The sequence below is a fragment of the Oncorhynchus clarkii genome, chromosome 28 (assembly GCF_045791955.1).
Source record: "Oncorhynchus clarkii lewisi isolate Uvic-CL-2024 chromosome 28, UVic_Ocla_1.0, whole genome shotgun sequence".
NCBI classification, from domain to species: Eukaryota; Metazoa; Chordata; class Actinopteri; order Salmoniformes; family Salmonidae; genus Oncorhynchus; species Oncorhynchus clarkii.
The window spans coordinates 36,304,310-36,317,377 of record NC_092174.1 but is presented as its reverse complement, the minus strand read 5'-3'; the positions used below and the strand labels follow the sequence as shown (position 1 = coordinate 36,317,377).

Sequence of the window (13,068 nt, the reverse complement as noted above, 5' to 3'; positions counted from 1 at the left end):
ATGATTTGGTTGGGTCTAATTGTGCTGCTCTCCTGGGCCAGCTTGCTTTGGGGACTCTTCTCCAGGTTCATCACTCTGTAGGTGATGCTTTGTTATGGAAGGTTTGGGAATCGCTTCCTTTTAGGTGATTGTAGAATTTAACCTCTCTTTTCTGGATTTGGATAATTAGTGGGTATCGACCTAATTCTGCTCTGCATGCATTATTTGGTGTTCTACGTTGTACACAGAGAATTCTCTCTGTCTTTGTGTCTATGTCTCCCTCCCTCTCTCTCTCTCTCTCTCTCTCTTTCTCTCTCTGTGTCTCAATTCAATTCAATTCAAGGGCTTTATTGGCATGGAAAACATGTGTTAACATTGCCAAAGCAAGTGAGGTGTGTCTCTGTCTCTCTCTCTCTCTCTCTGTCTCTCTCTCTCTCTCTCTCTCTCTCTCTCTCTCTCTCTCTCTCTCTCTCTCTCTCTCTCTCTCTCTCTCTCTCTCTGTCTTTCTGTCCCTCCCTCCCTCCCTCCCTCCCTCCCTCCCTCCCTCCCTCCCTCCCTCCCTCCCTCCCTCCCTCCCTCCCTCCCTCTGTATCTGTCTCTGTCTCTGTCTCTGTCTCTCTCTCTCTCTCTCTCTCTATGTGTCTGTCTCTCTCTTTCTCTCTGTCTCTATCTGTCTCTCTGTATCTCTGTCTCTCTCTCTCTCACTCCCTCAAACATGTGATTGGTTGACATTTATGTATTACAATGTTACGAATTTGTTCTGACTCTTGCAAGAAGATCCCTTAGCCCTGAGCCCAACAGCAGCGATAGGCAGAGACAGTTAGACAGAGAGTGGCGAGAGAGAGAGAGAGAGAGAGAGAGAGAGAGACAGAGAGAGAGAGAGAGAGAGAGAGAGAGAGAGAGAGAGAGAGACAGAGAGAGAGAGAGAGAGAGAGAGAGAGAGAGAGAGAGAGACAGAGAAAGAGGGAGAGATATAGAGAGAGTGCGATGAAGAGAGAGTGGGAGAGAGCAAAAGAGAGAGACAGAGAGAAAGAGGCGGATAGAGCTTGAGAGAGAAGAGACTGGGAGACAGAGGCAAAGAGAGAGTGAGAGAGAGAGAAAGAAAGAAAAGGAAATAGAGCGAGAGAGAGAGAAAGAGCAGGGAGAGAGCTAGAGAAGGGAGAGAGCGAGAGAAAGAGAAGGGAGAGAGAAAGAGTAGGGAAAGAGCGAGAGCGAGTGAGACGCTGACACTGAGAGAGACGCACCCTGTAAAAGAGGCAGAGTCAACAGCTACAGCAACAGAGCTCCCTTTCTCTCTCACACACAGACAGAGAACCAGACCCATTCCAGGGGAGACGGTGAACACACACCCCCACTGAGGAGCACCGTCTCTTGGGAGGAGATCCCACACCCCGCCCCTCCTCCGTCTGTGTGTTTTTGCAAAAAAACTGGAAGAGAGACGTAGAAGACAGTGAAGGAAGGAGGGATGAGTGGCTTGTTTGGCACAGCTGCTGATACTAGAGGCTGAGAACGAGGGACACTGACGAAGAGAGAGAGAAAAAGGGATCTGAAGACCAGAGGATTGGAGGAGAGGAAGACTGGCACGTGTAGAGCTTCTCAAACATATGGACAGAGACAAGAGAGGGACACAGTGTCGGGGAACACACACACACATCACACGGAACAAACATCACACACACATCACACACACACACAGGCACCGATGAGGAGGGAACAGGGACCACGCTTCAGTCCGGGGTGAGTTAACTTCTACTGACAGTAACCATGAGCCAAACACACACACACACGCACTCATAATACACAAAGGTGTAAACGTGACACACACACAAACACACGCACACACAGATGCAATCAGATATTTGCACATACTCATACACACAGACATAAACATACCAACTCATAAACATACTGAGGTCAATAGATGACTGTGTGTGTGTCATTATGCGGCTCTCTACCCTGACCAGTCTGACACTCTCTCACCAGGGTTAGGAGAGAGAGAACAGATGCAAGAGAGAAAGAGGAGTGTGTGTGTTTACCTGTGGATGAATGTGAGCGAGTGTGTGTGTTTACCTGTGGATGAATGTGAGCGAGTGTGATTGTTTACCTGTGGATGAATGTGAGCGAGTGTGTGTGTTTACCTGTGGATGAATGTGAGTGAGTGTGTGTGCTTACCTGTGGATGAATGTGAGCGTGTGTGTGCTTACCTGTGGATGAATGTGAGCGAGTGTGTGTGAGACCTGTGGGTTATATTGGATGATTGTCTGCAGTGAATTGGTAGCTGAAGCTGTAATTGTAGTTGTATCCAACCAGAGAAGTAATTGGTAGCTGTAATTGTAGTTGTATCCAACCAGAGAAGTAATTGGTAGCTGTAATTGTAGTTGTATCCAACCAGAGAAGTAATTGGTAGCTGTAATTGTAGTTGTATCCAACCAGAGAAGTAATTGGTAGCTGTAATTGTAGTTGTATCCAACCAGAGAAGTGATTGGTAGCTGTAATTGTAGTTGTATCCAACCAGAGAAGTAATTGGTAGCTGTAATTGTAGTTGTATCCAACCAGAGAAGTAATTGGTAGCTGTAATTGTAGTTGTATCCAACCAGAGAAGTGATTGGTAGCTGTAATTGTAGTTGTATCCAACCAGAGAAGTAATTGGTAGCTGTAATTGTAGTTGTATCCAACCAGAGAAGTGATTGGTAGCTGTAATTGTAGGTGTATCCAACCAGAGAAGTGATTGGTAGCTGTAATTGTAGTTGTATCCAACCAGAGAAGTAATTGGTAGCTGTAATTGTAGTTGTATCCAACCAGAGAAGTAATTGGTAGCTGTAATTGTAGTTGTATCCAACCAGAGAAGTGATTGGTAGATGTAATTGTAGTTGTATCCAACCAGAGAAGTAATTGGTAGCTGTAATTGTAGTTGTATCCAACCAGAGAAGTGATTGGTAGCTGTAATTGTAGTTGTATCCAACCAGAGAAGTGATTGGTAGCTGTAATTGTAGTTGTATCCAACCAGAGAAGTAATTGGTAGCTGTAATTGTAGTTGTATCCAACCAGAGAAGTAATTGGTAGCTGTAATTGTAGTTGTATCCAACCAGAGAAGTGATTGGTAGCTGTAATTGTAGTTGTATCCAACCAGAGAAGTAATTGGTAGCTGTAATTGTAGTTGTATCCAACCAGAGAAGTGATTGGTAGCTGTAATTGTAGGTGTATCCAACCAGAGAAGTGATTGGTAGCTGTAATTGTAGTTGTATCCAACCAGAGAAGTAATTGGTAGCTGTAATTGTAGTTGTATCCAACCAGAGAAGTAATTGGTAGCTGTAATTGTAGTTGTATCCAACCAGAGAAGTGATTGGTAGATGTAATTGTAGTTGTATCCAACCAGAGAAGTAATTGGTAGCTGTAATTGTAGTTGTATCCAACCAGAGAAGTGATTGGTAGCTGTAATTGTAGTTGTATCCAACCAGAGAAGTGATTGGTAGCTGTAATTGTAGTTGTATCCAACCAGAGAAGTGATTGGTAGCTGTAATTGTAGTTGTATCCAACCAGAGAAGTGATTGGTAGCTGTAATTGTAGTTGTATCCAACCAGAGAAGTGATTGGTAGCTGTAATTGTAGTTGTATCCAACCAGAGAAGTGATTGGTAGCTGTAATTGTAGTTGTATCCAACCAAATAAGTAATTGGTAGCCTACTGTATGGGGAGTTGGTAGAGTTGAGTTTGCAGACAGCACAGCTCAACCCTCTGTCATGAATGCTATGCTATACTGCCAGCAGCATTTCATAGCTGATTTCCCAGGCTGTCGTGATGATGTATGGAATGATGTACGTGTACTGTATGTCACGATGCTGAGTGTAAACACATATGTCCCGTGGCTGTAACACTGCCACATTTCATCTACAACTTTATGAATATGATTTACAGCCTATAAAATAGTGCTTGTAGGATTTCCTCTGTTATGTTGTTGTAGCTGTCTCTACCTGTCTGTCTGTTATGTTGTCGTAGCTGTCTCTCGCTGTCTGTCTGTTATGTTGTTGTAGCTGTCTCTCGCTGTCTGTCTGTTTGGTTGTTGTAGCTGTCTCTCGCTGTCTGTCTGTTATGTTGTCGTAGCTGTCTCTCGCTGTCTGTCTGTTATGTTGTTGTAGCTGTCTCTAGCTGTCTGTCTGTTATGTTGTTGTAGCTGTCTCTAGCTGTCTGTCTGTTATGTTGTTGTAGCTGTCTCACGCTGTCTGTCTGTTATGTTGTTGTAGCTGTCTCTAGCTGTCTGTCTGTTATGTTGTTGTAGCTGTCTCTAGCTGTCTGTCTGTTATGTTGTTGTAGCTGTCTCTAGCTGTCTGTCTGTTATGTTGTTGTAGCTGTCTCTAGCTGTCTGTCTGTTATGTTGTTGTAGCTGTCTCTAGCTGTCTGTCTGTTATGTTGTTGTAGCTGTCTCACGCTGTCTGTCTGTTATGTTGTTGTAGCTGTCTCTAGCTGTCTGTCTGTTATGTTGTTGTAGCTGTCTCTCGCTGTCTGTCTGTTATGTTGTTGTAGTTGTCTCTAGCTGTATGTCTGTTATGTTGTTGTAGCTGTCTCTAGCTGTCTGTCTGTTATGTTGTTGTAGCTGTCTCTAGCTGTCTGTCTGTTTTGTTGTTGTAGCTGTCTGTCTGTTATGTTGTTGTAGCTGTCTTTCTGTCTGTCTGTTATGTTGTTGTAGCTGTCTGTCTGTCTGTCTGTTTGTGTCTGTCTCTGTCTGTCTGTCTGTCTTGTCTATCTGTCTCTGGCTGTCTGTCTGTTTGGTTGTTGTAGCTGTCTCTCGCTGTCTGTCTGTTTGGTTGTTGTAGCTGTCTGTCTGTTTGGCTGTTGTGATGTGTTATGCTGTATGTCTGTCTTTCTGTCTGTCTGTTTGGTTGTTGTAGCTGTCTTTCGCTGTCTGTCTGTTTGGTTGTTGTAGCTGTCTCTCGCTGTCTGTCTGTTATGTTGTTGTAGCTGTCTCTCGCTGTCTGTCTGTTTGGTTGTTGTAGCTGTCTCTCGCTGTCTGTCTGTTTGGTTGTTGTAGCTGTCTCTCGCTGTCTGTCTGTCTGGTTGTTGTTGCTGTCTGTCTGTCTGTCTGTCTGTCTGTCTGTCTGTCTGTCTGTCTGTCTGTCTGTCTGTTTGGTTGTTGTTGCTGTCTGTCTGTCTGGTTGTTGTTGCTGTCTGTCTGTTATGTTGTTGTGCTGTGTTACGCCATGTGCTCCTTTGGGTCAGCTCATTATGATGAGTATATTATTTAGGCTAAAATTGCAAGCATTATTGTATTTGTATCATTGCAAATAATCCGTAATGATATTCTGCTCCTGCAGATTCTGCCCAGCCCTGATTTAAAACATGGTAATAGTCTAGTAACAACCTAGTGATAATACAGTGATGATATTCTGCTCAGCCCTGATTTAAAACATGGTAATAGTCTAGTAACAACCTAGTGATAATACAGTGATGATATTCTGCTCAGCCCTGATTTAAAACATGGTAATAGTCTAGTAACAACCTAGTGATAATACAGTGATGATATTCTGCTCAGCCCTGATTTAAAACATGGTAATAGTCTAGTAACAACCTAGTGATAATACAGTGATGATATTCTGCTCAGCCCTGATTTAAAACATGGTAATAGTCTAGTAACAACCTAGTGATAATACAGTGATGATATTCTGCTCAGCCCTGATTTAAAACATGGTAATAGTCTAGTAACAACCTAGTGATAATACAGTGATGATATTCTGCTCAGCCCTGATTTAAAACATGGTAATAGTCTAGTAACAACCTAGTGATAATACAGTGATGATATTCTGCTCAGCCCGGATTTAAAACATGGTAATAGTCTAGTAACAACCTAGTGATAATACAGTGATGATATTCTGCTCAGCCCTGATTTAAAACATGGTAATAGTCTAGTAACAACCTAGTGATAATACAGTGATGATATTCTGCTCAGCCCTGATTTAAAACATGGTAATAGTCTAGTAACAACCTAGTGATAATACAGTGATGATATTCTGCCCAGCCCTGATTTAAAACATGGTAATAGTCTAGTAACAACCTAGTGATAATACAGTGATGATATTCTGCTCATCCCTGATTTAAAACATGGTAATAGTCTAGTAACAACCTAGTGATAATACAGTGATGATATTCTGCTCAGCCCTGATTTAAAACATGGTAATAGTCTAGTAACAACCTAGTGATAATACAGTGATGATATTCTGCTCAGCCCTGATTTAAAACATGGTAATAGTCTAGTAACAACCTAGTGATAATACAGTGATGATATTCTGCCCAGCCCTGATTTAAAACATGGTAATAGTCTAGTAACAACCTAGTGATAATACAGTGATGATATTCTGCTCAGCCCTGATTTAAAACATGGTAATAGTCTAGTAACAACCTAGTGATAATACAGTGATGATATTCTGCTCAGCCCTGATTTAAAACATGGTAATAGTCTAGTAACAACCTAGTGATAATACAGTGATGATATTCTGCTCAGCCCTGATTTAAAACATGGTAATAGTCTAGTAACAACCTAGTGATAATACAGTGATGATATTCTGCTCAGCCCTGATTTAAAACATGGTAATAGTCTAGTAACAACCTAGTGATAATACAGTGATGATATTCTTCCCAGCCCTGATTTAAAACATGGTAATAGTCTAGTAACAACCTAGTGATAATACAGTGATGATATTCTGCTCAGCCCTGATTTAAAACTTGGTAATAGTCTAGTAACAACCTAGTGATAATACAGTGATGATATTCTGCTCAGCCCTGATTTAAAACATGGTAATAGTCTAGTAACAACCTAGTGATAATACAGTGATGATATTCTGCTCAGCCCTGATTTAAAACATGGTAATAGTCTAGTAACAACCTAGTGATAATACAGTGATGATATTCTGCTCAGCCCTGATTTAAAACATGGTAATAGTCTAGTAACAACCTAGTGATAATACAGTGATGATATTCTGCTCAGCCCTGATTTAAAACATGGTAATAGTCTAGTAACAACCTAGTGATAATACAGTGATGATATTCTGCCCAGCCCTGATTTAAAACATGGTAATAGTCTAGTAACAACCTAGTGATAATACAGTGATGATATTCTGCTCAGCCCTGATTTAAAACATGGTAATAGTCTAGTAACAACCTAGTGATAATACAGTGATGATATTCTGCTCAGCTCTGATTTAAAACATGGTAATAGTCTAGTAACAACCTAGTGATAATACAGTGATGATATTCTGCTCAGCCCTGATTTAAAACATGGTAATAGTCTAGTAACAACCTAGTGATAATACAGTGATGATATTCTGCTCAGCCCTGATTTAAAACATGGTAATAGTCTAGTAACAACCTAGTGATAATACAGTGATGATATTCTGCCCAGCCCTGATTTAAAACATGGTAATAGTCTAGTAACAACCTAGTGATAATACAGTGATGATATTCTGCTCAGCCCTGATTTAAAACATGGTAATAGTCTAGTAACAACCTAGTGATAATACAGTGATGATATTCTGCTCAGCCCTGAATTAAAACATGGTAATAGACTAGTAACAACCTAGTGATAATACAGTGATGATATTCTGCTCAGCCCTGATTTAAAACATGGTAATAGTCTAGTAACAACCTAGTGATAATACAGTGATGATATTCTGCTCAGCCCTGATTTAAAACATGGTAATAGTCTAGTAACAACCTAGTGATAATACAGTGATGATATTCTGCTCAGCCCTGATTTAAAACATGGTAATAGTCTAGTAACAACCTAGTGATAATACAGTGATGATATTCTGCTCAGCCCTGATTTAAAACATGGTAATAGTCTAGTAACAACCTAGTGATAATACAGTGATGATATTCTGCCCAGCCCTGATTTAAAACATGGTAATAGTCTAGTAACAACCTAGTGATAATACAGTGATGATATTCTGCTCAGCCCTGATTTAAAACATGGTAATAGTCTAGTAACAACCTAGTGATAATACAGTGCTTCCATTAAGTTTTGTCTTGTGTGATAAAGCAACAATATTGACTTACTGTGTTAAAACGTATGTTGATTTGGGGCTGAAGCGATACTAACCATGGCTGGATTGGTGGCTGCTAATGACCTAACCTGACCTTGTTAAGGTCAGCTGTCGTAACCTGACGTAAGTGATCATAATATGTTATGACAGTGGCAATCAGGTTTTTTTTCTCCTCGCTGCCAGAAGCACTGTTACATCACACATCATTGTCTCTCGCTCTCTTTCTCAATCTCCATTACTCTCTCTCTCCCCCCCCCCTCTTCCCCTTCCTCTCCTTCTCTATCTGGTCAGTTTTCATCTCCTCCTTCTATCAAGTCTTGTGTATCAGAGTGTTCCCTGTGTGTTTCCAAGGGGTTAGTCTGGCTGGAGAAATGTTACATTCACCCCCAAAATACACACCAATTACTGAAGCTGGCCAGCCCTACAACCATATGGTCAGTCTGACTGTGGGTCCTAAACAGGAGAGTTGTGCCTAATTGGAAATCGGCTTTGCAATGCCCCTAACAGGAAGACAAACATGTTGATGCAAGATCCTCCCCAACAATCTGCAACCTTTTTTCCTATTCTTATATCAAGTCATTGTTTTGCCAGACATTTCCCTTTTTGATAGAAATGTCCATTAGAAGGAAGTCCAGACCAACTCTGCTCTCCTCTCAGATCAGGACCTCCATCTGGTAAACATTGAACCGTCACACACAAACACATACACACACACACACACACACACTGTAGTGGGAAATTTTATTTAGACATGCCATGCTGTATTTACTTCGGGAATTGTCCATTGTTATATGTTAGTGTTTTTTGCTGATACAGGCGTGTCTTGTGTGACTTAGTCATAAGTCTGGGGATACAGATAAGAGCCGTTTGGGTGCGACCGCAGTATGTGACGTCATGCTTTCACAATCTACAGGAATTTAGCTGTGTGGAAACTTGCAGTAAGGAACAGACAATTGCGGCAACTTCAGCTATCTAAATCACATTTACACACAATGTTCCGTCCCTGTTTCTACACATCTGCTAAACCGCTACGTAGACAAAAGAGGTTGTACTTTCTATAAAAGCTGAAAGCCAACTCTGTTCATTGGGCTTTTAACTCTAGACTATTTGAGTGATTGTTGATCGCTCCATTTTTGCAAATCTTATAATAAAGTTGCTGTTTGAAGAATCTACAGTCTCTCTTCTTCTGGTTGGAATTTCCACTACAACACAAACACTGTATATTCACAATTAGTGGAGTCCTGCCAGTGGACTGGCAGTATCTCCCTATTATTTGACTCTCTCTTTGGACATGGTGTGAGTATGCATTTCCCTCTGTTCTTATCCATGCCTCCTTCTCTCCTTCTTTTGCCCTCTCTCTCTCTCTCTCTCTCTCTGTTTCTCTCTCTCTCTCTGTGTCTGTTTCTCTCTCTCTCTCTCTCTCTCTCTCTCTGTCTCTCTCTCTCTCTATTTCTCTGTCTCTCTCTCTCTCTCTCTCTCTCTCTGTCTCTCTCTCTCTGTCTGTTTCTCTCTCTGTCTCTCTGTCTCTCTCTCTCTCTGTCTCTCTCTGTCTCTCTCTCTCTCTCTGTCTCTCTCTCTCTCTCTCTGTCTCTCTCTGTCTCTCTCTCTCTGTCTCTCTCTCTCTCTCTCTCTCTCTCTCTCTCTCTCTCTCTCTCTCTCTCTCTCTCTCTCTCTCTCTCTCTCTCTCTCTCTCTCTCTCTCTCTCTCTCTCTCTCTCTCTGTCTCTCCGTGTCTCTCTCTCTCTGTCTCTCTCTCTCTCTCTGTGCCAGCCAGAGAGCATGAAATAGTCAAGTAATTACATCTGGCTCCAGAAGTAATGAGCCCACCTATAACCCTGTTAGTACAGAACTGTAACACACACACACACACACAGAGACACACACACCCCTTTAGTGGAGTTAGTGTGAAGGCTGCCTGGGCCACGCTATTGCTGCTGCTGAGCTGCTGAGCTGCTGAGCTGCTGAGCTGCTGAGCTGCTGAGCTGCTGAGCTATGCCATGATGGAGTGAAAAGGTGGAAAAGAAAGAGAGAGAGCGATTGAACATAGATGTAGAGGGGTATACAGTGCATTCGGAAAGAATTCAGACCCCTTGACTTTCTCCACTTCTTGTTACGTTACCGCCTTAATCTAAAATGTATTTTAAAAAATGTTTCTCATCAATCTACACACAGTAACCCATAATGACAAAGCAAAAACTGTTTTTAAGAAATTATTGCAAACATATAAAAAAAACTTATTGGGTATGACGCTACAAGCTTGGCACACCTGTATTTGGGGTGTTTCTCCCATTCTTCTCTGCAGATCCTCTAAAGCTCTGTCAGGTTGGATGGGAGTGTTGCTGCACAGCTATTTTCAGGTCTCTCCAGAGATATTTGATCAGGTTCAAGTCTGGGCTCTGGCTGGGCCACTCAAGGACATTCAGAGACTTGTCCTGAAGCCACTCCTGCAATGTTTTGGCTGTGTGCTTAGGGTCATTGTCCTTTTTGAAGGTGAACCTTCGCCCTAGGTCCTGAGCGCTCTAGAGCAGGTTTTCATCAAGGATCTCTCTGTACTTTGTTCCGTTCAGCTTTCCGATCATGACTAGTCTCCCAGTCCCTGCTGTTGAAAAACATCCCCATAGCATGATGCTGCCACCACCATGCTTCACCGTACGGATGGTGCCTTTAGGTGCCTTTTGGCAAACTCCAAGCGGGCTGTCATGCGCCTTTTGTCTGGCCACTCTACCATAAATGCCGATTGGTGGAGTGCTGCAGAGATGGTTGTCCTTCTGGAAGGTTCTCCCATCTCCACAGAGGAACTTTGGAGCTCTGTCAGAGTGACCACTGGGTGCTGGACTTTCTGACAGGCCGCCCCCAGGTGATGAAGGTTGAAAACAACATCTCCACTTCGCTGATCCTCAACACTGGGGTCCCATAAGGGTGTGTGCTCAGCCCTCTGCTGTACTCCCTGTTCACCCACGACTGTGTGGCCATGCACGCCTCCAACTCAATCATCAAGTTTGCAGACGACACAATAGTAGTGGGCTTGATCACCAACGACGAGACCCTCGGGGTATGGTGTCAGGAAAACAACCTCTCACTCAACGTCAACAAAAAAAAGGAGTTGATGAAACAGCAGAGGGAGCACCCCCCTATCCACATCGAAGAGACAGCAGTGAAGAAGGTGGAAAGTTCCTGGGCGTACACATCACAGACAAACTGAAATGGTCCACCCACACAGACAGCATGGTGAAGAAGGCGCAACAGAGGGGGCAAACTACCTGCCCTCCATGACACCAATAGCACCCGATGTCACAGGAAGACAAAAAAGATAATCAAGGACAACAACCACCCGAGCCACTGCCTGTTCATCCCGCTATCATCCAGAAGGCGAGGTCAGTACAGCTGCATTAAAGCTGGGACCGAGAGATTGAAAAACAGTTTATATCTCAAGGCCATCAGACTGCTAAACAGAAATCACTAACTCAGTGATGCTGCCTACATTGAGACACAATCACTGGACACTTTAATAAATGGATCACTAGTCACTTTAATCAATGCCACTTTAAATAATGCCACTTTAAATAATGCCACTTTAATAATGTTTACATATCTTACATTACTCATATCACATGTATATACTGTATTTTATACCATCTATTGCACCTTGCCTATGCCGCTCGGCCATCGTTCATCTATATACTTATATGTACATATTCTCATTCACCCCTTTAGATTGGTGTGTATTAGGTAGTTGTTGGGAAATTGTTAGATTACTTGTTAGATTTGTGTGTATTAGGTAGTTGTTGGGGAATTGTTAGATTACTTGTTAGATTTGTGTGTATTAGGTAGTTGTTGGGGAATTGTTAGATTACTTGTTAGAGATTACTGCACTGTCGGAAGTAGAAGCACAAGCATTTCACTACACTCACATCTGCTAACCATGTGTATGTGACCAATACAATTTGATTTGATTTGGTCACCTCCCTGACCAAGGTCCTTCTCTCCTGATTGCTCAGTGTTGCCAGGCGGCCAGCTCTAGGAAGAGTCTTGGTGGTTCCAAACTGCTTTAATTTAATAATGATGGAGGTCACTGTGTTATTGGGGACCTTCAATGCTACAGAAAGGTGTTTGGTGCACTTCCCCAGATCTGTGCCTCGACACAATCCTGTCTCCTTCGACCTCATGGCTTGGTTTTTACTTTGGCATGCTCTGTCAACTGTGGGGCCTTATGTAGACAGGTGTGTGCCTTTCTAAACCATGTCCAACCATTGATGAGGGAAAAATGTATTTAATCCATTTTAGAATAAGGCTGTAACGTAACAAAATGTGGAAAAAGGGAAGGGGTCTGAATACTTTCTGAATGCACTGTTTAACAGAAACAGAGAAAATGATTGAGAACACTGGAAAAAGAGAGAGGAAGGTGGGATGAGGAATGGAAATAGGAAAGAACAGAGTAAAGGATGTGAAATGCTTAGCCTCTGCATTGGCAGACAGAGAATACTGATGTCTCTCTCTGGTCTCAGGGCACAGCAGGGAGGTGACGATTTATTTACCCACCCAAGGGGAGAAATGGAGAGAGAGAGAGATTGATGGTTTAACACAAGCATGTGGAGGAGGGGGAGAAAATGAGGGAGGAGCGAGAGAAAGGAGGGAGGAGAGAGAGAAAGGAGGGAGGAAAGAGAAAGGAGGGAGGAGGGAGGAGAAAGGAGGGAGGGAGGAGAAGTGGGAAGGACAGACGTAGGAAGAAGGGATGTAAGGAGAGAGAAAGTAGGGAGGATAGAGAGAAAAAAAGAAGGAGAGAGAATTGAGGGAAGGAGGAGAGAGAACAGAGGGAGGAGAAAGGAGGGAGGGAGGAGAGAGAAAGGAGGGAGGAGAGAGGGAGGAGGGAGGAGAGAGAAATTAGGGAGGAGAGAGTGGAAAGGACAGAGGGAGGAAAGAGGGAAAAGGAGGGAGGAGAGAGGGGAAAGGAGGGTGGAGAGAGGGGAAAGGACAGAGGGAGAAGAAAGAAAGGATGGAGGAGAGAGAGAGAAAGGACGGAGGAGAGAAAGGAGGGAGGACAGAGTGTTCTAGGAAGTCAGTA

General features: G+C 42.8%; 1 protein-coding gene across 1 annotated transcript in view; it reads left to right on the top strand.

Annotated features, from left to right (window-relative positions):
* The first annotated feature begins 785 nt into the window (after window positions 1-785).
* The window catches only part of LOC139386879 (leucine-rich repeat and immunoglobulin-like domain-containing nogo receptor-interacting protein 3), an 83,091-nt gene continuing 70,808 nt past the window's right edge, over window positions 786-13,068 (top strand). Inside the window, exon 1 of the mRNA XM_071132741.1 lies at window positions 786-1,716. The gene's annotated coding sequence lies outside the window, so the exon portion shown is untranslated. The remainder of the gene's footprint in view (window positions 1,717-13,068) is intronic.